This window comes from Mirounga leonina, unplaced genomic scaffold (assembly GCF_011800145.1).
Source record: "Mirounga leonina isolate KUSES-001 unplaced genomic scaffold, KU_Mleo_1.0 Mir_114, whole genome shotgun sequence".
In the NCBI taxonomy this organism is placed as follows: Eukaryota; Metazoa; Chordata; class Mammalia; order Carnivora; family Phocidae; genus Mirounga; species Mirounga leonina.
The window spans coordinates 40,037,290-40,046,041 of record NW_023270265.1 but is presented as its reverse complement, the minus strand read 5'-3'; positions in this window follow the sequence as shown (position 1 = coordinate 40,046,041).

Sequence of the window (8,752 nt, the reverse complement as noted above, 5' to 3'; positions counted from 1 at the left end):
CATAATTTTAGGAGATTGGAGCCATTCAGCCTGATACCATCACAGATATAAGTTGAATCCTATGAAATTGCCATGTTTGCAGGTCAAAAATGGTCAAAGAAGAATTCAGTTCCCTGACAAAGTTTATAGGTACAGAAAAAAAGCAATGAAATTATTTGTGTATGAGGGAAGTTCAAAAAAGTTGGGCAAGGAGATGTTAAAATCAGGACAGAAGACACCAGGAAGGGATTCCATGGGTGGGAGTCAAACCAAACCCCCACCGAATCCTTCTTGTCTCAGCATTTGATCCCTTCCTTAGGGACTCTTCTCCAGCCCTGATTAAGTTGGCTTCCTTCTCCCCTCTGAGAACACCTCTCTTTCGAACTTCTTTCATTTGACACTCATCACAATCAGTTGTTGGCCACAAACTTTGAGAAGGGTGAAATCCTCTGGGAAGAGAATTGTTGCCCCTCCTCAGTGTGGAGCCCATCTCGTACAAAGCAGGTCCTTAACACATGTCTATGTGATGAATGAAAAACTGAGGAAATGAATACGAAAAGCAATTTAGTTTGCATAATTGCTCCAGAACAATTGTCTACACAGAAAATTATAATTTTCTGAACCTGTTTTTACTAAAAACAAGCAAGCAAATAAACTGGAAAAAAAAAAAAAGAGGGCGCCAAACTCTGGGTTTTACTATGAAGTAAACTATATTCTTGGTGAATTACCAAATAATTCACACCAAATTTCCAGGTTGGCATTTTAGATAGTATAAAATTTAATCCATAATTTGGGTCACCTTTATTCAATACAGGTTATGGAGTTAGGACAAACAATCACCAAATTCTGAAAGTGAGACTAGATAGAGTTCATGGGGGAATTATTTTACGAACTGAAATAGGTTGAAATTTTTTAGGGTGTTTGGGGAAGATTCAATTTCCCAAACCGTGAAGGCATTGTATATAATCACCAGTCTATCATACCAGCTCTTCATTTAAATTCAATCTGGCTAAACTCTTGAGCTGGTTTGTAAAATTTTATGAACCATATTGCTTCCTTGAGATCACTAACACATGATCTAGGAACTTCTAGAGTATGTGGCAGAGATTGCTGGCCTCTTCCTACAGGGAATAGCACTAGACTCTATTACCCAATCTTTGCAGGAAGATGGGCCTCCTAAGCAACTTCTGGGCAATGAGACACGAATGCACAGATATGCACTAGTTCCAGTCCTGTTCACAAAACCCACACATGATCCTCCATGTACCTTACCTTCCATGGCTTGAAGTAGACAAATACAGTGACTTTGAAGGACATGCATAGAAGCTGGCGAGCCACAGGATGGGAGGAATTTGGTTCCCCCGTTTAGAGGAAAGCCACCCACGAACCACAAACATCCATTTTGAAATTACATGAGCAAGAAATAAGTTCCTATTGTTTTAAGCCACTGATATTTCAGGGTTATAACAACTAGCATTAACTTAACCAAGGGAGATTATTTTGTTGTACAATGATTTCTCCTACTTTTAAGAACAGTTCAGTACGAAGCATTGAATCCTTGACTGTACCTTTTACCATGAGATTTGATTGGTATACATGCATAATATTAATACTTTGACAGATTTTTTTCTAATTTTTGGTTTTAAAAATCCCCTTTCTGCAGCAAGGTCCACCGTAGCCAAACTGTGGAAGGAGCCGAGATGCCCTTCAACAGACGAGTGGATAAAGAAGATGTGGTCCATATATACAATGGAATATTACTCAGCCATCAGAAGGGATGAACACCCACCATTTGCATCGACATGGATGGAACTGGAGGAGATTATGCTAAGTGAAATAAGTCAAGCAGAGAAAGTCAATTATCATATGGTTTCACTTATATGTGGAACAAGGAATAGCATGGAGGACATTAGGAGAAAGAAGGGAAAAATGGGGGGGGGGGTCAGAGGGGGATACGAACCATGAGAGACTATGGACTCCAGGAAACAAACTGAGGGTTTTAGAGGGGAGGGGAGTGGGGGATGGGCTAGTCCAGTGATGGGTATTAAGGAGGGCATGTACTGCAATGAGCACTGGGTGTTATACACAAACACTGAATCATGGAACACTACATCAAAAACTAATGAAGTACTGTATGGTGACTAACATGACATAATAAAAAAAATAAGAAAATAAAATAAAATCAGGGTTCCCCAGGACAACTAGATCAAAGCCCAGTAAAGCTTCTAGCACATAAAAAAAAAAAATCCCCTTTCCAGCTAGTTCTTGAATTATAAAAAGTAATTGCTAAATTCTTCACTCTGTTTTTGTAGAATTTTAGTTCTAATGGGCATTTTCCAATTTAGTCCTTGATGGTGACTGTTGTTTTACAAGCAATCTGAAGCCACATAATACCCCAAGGTTTAATGAAAATTCACTCAATATTGCCTGGGCTCCCAGACACAACTGAAGTGTAGTTGGAGCAGTTCAGTGTGCTGAATACATAGGAAATTCTCAAGTGCTGCAGATGGGTGGGTTGGAGGTATCACCCAAACTCTGCTTTCCATCAGCTTTTGTTACCCTCATGTCTCAGGATTGTGGGCTAGGAGGTGGGCCCTGTAAAGGATGATAGAGATTTGGCATTCCTCCCTCAGGTATCCCATGGCATTGAAAGTGGACTCTCATAGAAAAATAATCTCATGTCTCCTGAATTCAGCAGAGCATTACCTAACATTGATTCACCTTTGACTTTAAAACCTTGGACATTTAAAAATAAAAATATCAAACTTGGAAGGTTCTAATCCAGTAGTAATGTTTGCAGAGGAGTTAAATATTGACATATGCTTAGGCTCTGAGTCTGAAAACCTTGTGATATCCAACTCAGCTGAGGGAAGGAAAAGCCCTGAGACATCTGTGTGGCCAGATAGCCAGCATGTTAGCTGAACGGGGTCTCATTTACTTAACCTTCAGACAACCTGTCCTATCCTTCCTTATCCAGTTCAGCCTACTGCCAGAGCCGTCAATGGAAAGGAGAACATGCTCACCTGAGGACGCCAAACTGCTCTGAGCAGAAGAAGAATGTCTCACGCCATCCAGAACAACCGTCTTGCCAAGTGCGAGGAGGCTTAGTTCACGCAGAACCAAGGGAGTGAAATTATAGTCAATCCTCCTCCAATATGCATGAAGGTGGTTTACTTTGTGGCATAGAATAGCAAGCATACCTACAATTTTATAACATTAATTATTTAGTTTTACATACTTTTAAAGTTTTTTCCTTTAATCTCCCATAGAACCTGTGGAAGCTTTAGCTATTTTTCTTATGAAAGTAGTGACACTCTAGAGAGTTTAAGCAAAGGGTCACACGATTGGTAATTAGCAGACCAAAGTGAGCAGACCTAAATAAGCAGACCCACATTCTTTCTATTTCTACTAGCTCCAGATTACTTGTTTGTGTGAATCCACAGAAGGCCGAATTCTCCCAGGCTGTGTTAGTCTAGAGTTGATCCAAAAAATGGTCAGGAATGGATACAGCAGGAGGTGTTAATATGTGTGTGTATATAAACACGTGTAAGACTGGGTATCTGCTTTCCAAAACAAAGTCACTCACATATATTTTGGATAATGTATTTTATTTGTACTTTGCTTCCACACTACTAATGCAGTAAACGGCAACTTTATCAAAGAGAAATACAACTTTTGTAACATTGAATATGATAATCAATTCTTTCATGGGTCATCACAGCAGTCTTTTAATTGTTTTCTTTGCCCTCAGACTGTCCCATCTTTTGTCTCTCTTCTACACACTGCTTGATAGTCATGTTTCAGATGCAGACTGGCCAAGCTATTGTCCTTCTTAAAACCCCACTCCCCTTCCCCTACTTTGTGCTTTCTAGATCAGCACTGCCCAGTAGGAATATATTGTAAGCCACATTTTAAAAAGTGAAAAAAAAAAGGGGGGGGTGCCTGGGTCGCTCAGATTGTTGAGGGAGCAGAAGGCTCGCTGAGGACAAAGCAGAAGCTGGTACCCTACACCTTGTCCCCCCATTGTGGTATGTGTGACATTGCTCAGGCTCTCCGGGCTGCCCTAAAGGAAAAACAAATGGTTAACTGATAGAGATCACAGTCTTGCAGGACAGGAGTCTCCCTCAGTTTACTTACAAAAGCCTTAGCAATAGCTTCCGGAAGGAAATGTAAGTAAGACTGAATTTCTTCTAAACCTAAAGCCCACTGACAAGGACGTGTGATAGGAGGAATGTAACATCCCTCCAGGAAGCTCCCAACTGTCTTCATGTTAGTGCCTCATTAGAGGGGAAAACAGCCTTGGCTTGACAATAACCAGGCCTCCTGTATCCTGAGAGTCTTTAGCATATGACAGTCCTTCTGAACACCCACTTTGTTCTCACCTCCCCAACTCCTGAGTATATAATCAGCCACCCCTCACAACTCTAGAGCAGCAGCTCTTTCTGCCCCTGGGTCCTGTCCCTGTGCTTTAATAAAATCACCTTTTTGCACCAGGGACATCTCAAGAATTCTTTCTTGATTGTCCGCTCCGGACCTCACTTATATTCTAAAACTTCATCAAGATGGTTAGGCATCTGCCTTCGGCTCAGGTCATGATCTCCAGGTCCGGGATCAAGCCCCATGTTGGACTCCCAGCTCAGTGGGGAGTCTGCTTCTTCCTCTCCCTCTGCCTCTCCCACTTCTTGTGCTCTCTCTCTCTCTCAAATGAATAAATAAAATCTTAAAAAAATGGATGAAATATATTTTAATAATTTGTTTAAAATACTTAAAATGTTATCATTTCAACATGTGGCATGTGGCTAGTACCTGTCATATTGGATAACACAATTCTAGATCATATTTACTCCTAACATCATAAATAAGCCTTTAAAGATCTGGTTAGCTTCTCTGAGATTTATAACCTTATTGCATACACATTTGGCTCATTTTCCGGCTACTCTAAACTCCTTTCACGATATAAACTCTCAAGAACTTTGAATGGGATCTAATTATACGGCACTTAGAATAGAATAGCATGATTTTCCAGATGTCATCGAACAGGAAAAGAGCAAATAGAAATGCAAAATTCAGCAGACCCAGAGATCATAGCTTGGATACTGGGACCTGTGATGAAAGGGGGAAAAAGAGAGCAAGCAAACAAAAAACCCCCAAAGCAAAAAAAAAAAACAAAACAAAAAACTTTTTGTTCTATACCTAACATATTTTGGAGATGAAACTAACTATTGGAAATGATTTGAGGATCCTCATAGAGAGGCAGGCAAAACCAGAGACAAATACACATGTGTATTTCATAACCAATCTTGTAAGACAAGTAGCAAGGTCCATTTCAAAAATTGTAAGCTGAGGGACTTCTAACTTCTAGCCATAATGGAGCAACTGGAATCAGATCTGCCCTTTTATCATAAATAATTGAAAGACTAGACAAACATATAAAGCAATGATTTTCATAGATTGGGCAATAAATAGTAAAAGATCGCAATAAGTGAAGAAAAGGGAAATAAATGAGGTGACACCTCTAGTCACTCCAGATATATTTTCCAGAGGCATTTCCTGGACCCCAGCACAAGGAGGGAGATTCCAAGCAGAGTGAGGAAGACTCACTGAGCTGAGGAAATAGAGATCAGTGTTCAGGGAGGCTAAAGCAGTTAGAATTTAGAGAGCAGAGTACTGGAGAGGAGGAAGCTGTGAAGAGGAAGAGTTTCAGAAATGGGCATGGGGTCCACCTGAGTCTTAGGATGAATGCTAAGCTGTGAATGTAAAGAGTCCAATTCCATAAGGCTGATCAAATAACCATTACTGGGGAACAACCAACCATTGAGAGAATTTATCATCTGAACAACTCCTGGAGTTCCCACACAATTGGGAGACACTCAGCCCAATGGAGTAAGAGATTTCATTGAACAATCCAGGCATTCAGCAGATAGCCCCCAAAAGCCATGCCTTAGGAGAAGGGCTAACCTAGCCCAAGAATAAAAGCTAATCCTAACCTAGTTTAACAAAACTAAGAACAAACTTGAAAAAGATCAAGCTGATCTGCAAGTAAGTTAACTGCCTGCCCCCTTAACTAAAAATAAATAAATAAATAAATAAATAAATATAAACTCCTACAATTCTCTTTAATAGAAGACAACAATGAACTCAATAATGTAAAAATTGCAAATGCCTGACATCTAATCTCAAATTATTAACATGCAAAGAAGCAGAAAAATATGACTCATCAGTTAATTAAAAGAGCTCCAGAACTGATAGAGATGACAAAATTAGCAGATAAGAACTTTAAAATAGCTAGTATAGTTAATATATTTAAGATTCAAAGGAAAGAACGGACACAATGAGTTAAAGCATGAATTTAATATCCAATTATACACTGCCAAAGAAAAGATCAGTAAACTGAAGACATAGCAATAGAAACTATCCCAACTGAAGTAGAGAGAGAGGAAGAGCCTCAGTGATCTTCAGTAAAATAATAAGCAGTAGAATGTACAAATAACTGGATTCCTGGAGCAGGTGTTAAGTAAAATATTTGAAGAAATAATGGCTGAAAATTTCCAATATTGGTTTTAAAAAATGAGCCCACATATCTAAGAAGCTATAATCCCAAACAGTACAAATCAGTGAAAAACGCACAAAGGCACATTGTAGTAAAATTGCTGAAACCCAATGATAAAAAAAAAATCTTAAAGGCAGAGGGGGGGAAAAAGACACATCATATATAGAGAAAATAAAGATAAGAATGACTACAGACTTATCTCTGAAACAAGCGAGCCCTGCAGTGAAATGGCTTATTTAAAGTGCTGAGAGGGGTGCCTGACTGGCTCAGTCAATAGAGCATGCAACTCTTGGATCTTGGGGTCATGCATTCGAGCCCCACATCAGTTGTAGAGATTACTTAAAAAAAAATAAAAAGCAACAACAACAACAACAAAATTAAGTGCTGAGAGCCAGACCTAAATGCAAAAGCTAGAATTAAAACTCTTTGATAGAAAACATAAGAAAAAAATCATTACTACCATGGGGTAGGTAAAGATGTCTTAGCCAGGAAGTATCTATTAAAAAAATAGATAAACAGTATGGAGGTTCCTCAAAAAGTTGAAAATAGAGCTACCATACGATCCAGCAACTGCCCTACTGGGTATTTACCACAAAGAAAAAAATGTAGGAATCCGAAAGGGTACATGCACCCTGATGTTTATAGCAGCAATGTCCACAATAGCCAAACTGTGGAAAGAGCCAAGATGTCCATTGACAGATGAATGGATAAAGAAGATGTGGTATATATATATATATATATATAGATAGATAGATATAGATATAGATATAGATATATAGATATACACAATGGAATATTATGCAGCCATCAAAAGGAATGAGATCTTGCCATTTGCAAAGACGTGGATAGAACTGGAGGCTATTATGCTGAGCGAAATAAGCCAATCAGAGAAAGACATGTATCATATGACCTCACTGATATGAGGAATTCTTAATCTCAGGAAACAAACTGAGGGTTGCTGGAGTGGTGGGGGTGGGAGGGATGGGGTGGCTGGATGATAGACATTGGGGAGGGTATGTGCTATGGTGAGCGCTGTGAATCGTGTAAGACTGTGGAATCACAGACCTGTACCTCTGAAACAAATAATACATTATATGTTAAAAAAAAAAAAAAGAAGAAGAAGATAGCAGGAGGGGAAGAATGAAGGGGGGGAATTGGAGGGGGAGACAAACCATGAGAGACTGTGGACTCTGAAGAACAAACTGAGGGTTCTAGAGCGGAGGGGGATGGGGGGATGGGTTAGCCTGGTGATGGGTATTAAGGAGGGCACGTTCTGCATGGAGCACTGCGTGTTATGCACAAACAATGAATCATGGAACTCTACATCAAAAACTAATGATGTAATGTATGGTGTTTAACATAACATAATAAAAAAAAAGAAAATAATAGATAAACTGGACCTCATGAAAATGAAAAACCTGCTCTTCAAAAGACATCTATATGAGGAAAACTACAAAGCTCTGATGGACAAAAGCGAAAAAGAACTAACTAAATAAATAGGGATATAGTCCATGCTCATGGATAGGGCGACTCAGTATTGTTGGTTCTTCCTAATGTGATCTATTAATTCAACTCAATCTCAGTCAAAATTCCAGAAACTTGTGGATATTGACAAACCAATTCTAAAGTATATACAGAGAGGCAAAAGACCCAGAATAGCCAACACAATATTGAGGGAGAAGAACAAAGATGCAGTACTGACACTACTCTACTTCAAGACTTACTACAAAGCTACAATAATCAAGATAGTGTTATCTTGGCAAAAGAATATACAAATAGATCAGTGGAACAGAATAGAGAGCCCAGAAATAGACCCACGAAAATATAGTCAACTGATCTTTGATAAAGGAAAAAGGAAATACAATGGAGCAAAGACAGTCTTTTCAGCAAATGGTACTGAAACAACTAATTGAACTATACTCAAAATGGGTGCATTTTCTTGTATGTAAATTATACTTCAATAACATCAAAAAAATTTACATGCCTGGCCCATAGTAAGTGCTCAGAAACTGTTTGTTGAATTTAATCTTATGAAACGTGGCTGTGAACCAGATGATTCTGTCAATTAACATACTCTCCATATTTTGATTCTGGTAATTCATTCATGCATCTTTCAGTAGTTAGGCAGTTACTGTCTGAATACCTGCTATACAGGTGCATGCTTCCTAGTTACTGTCATAGGTCCTGGGGATGAATAGGTCTGGGTCCCATAGAACTGGTGAT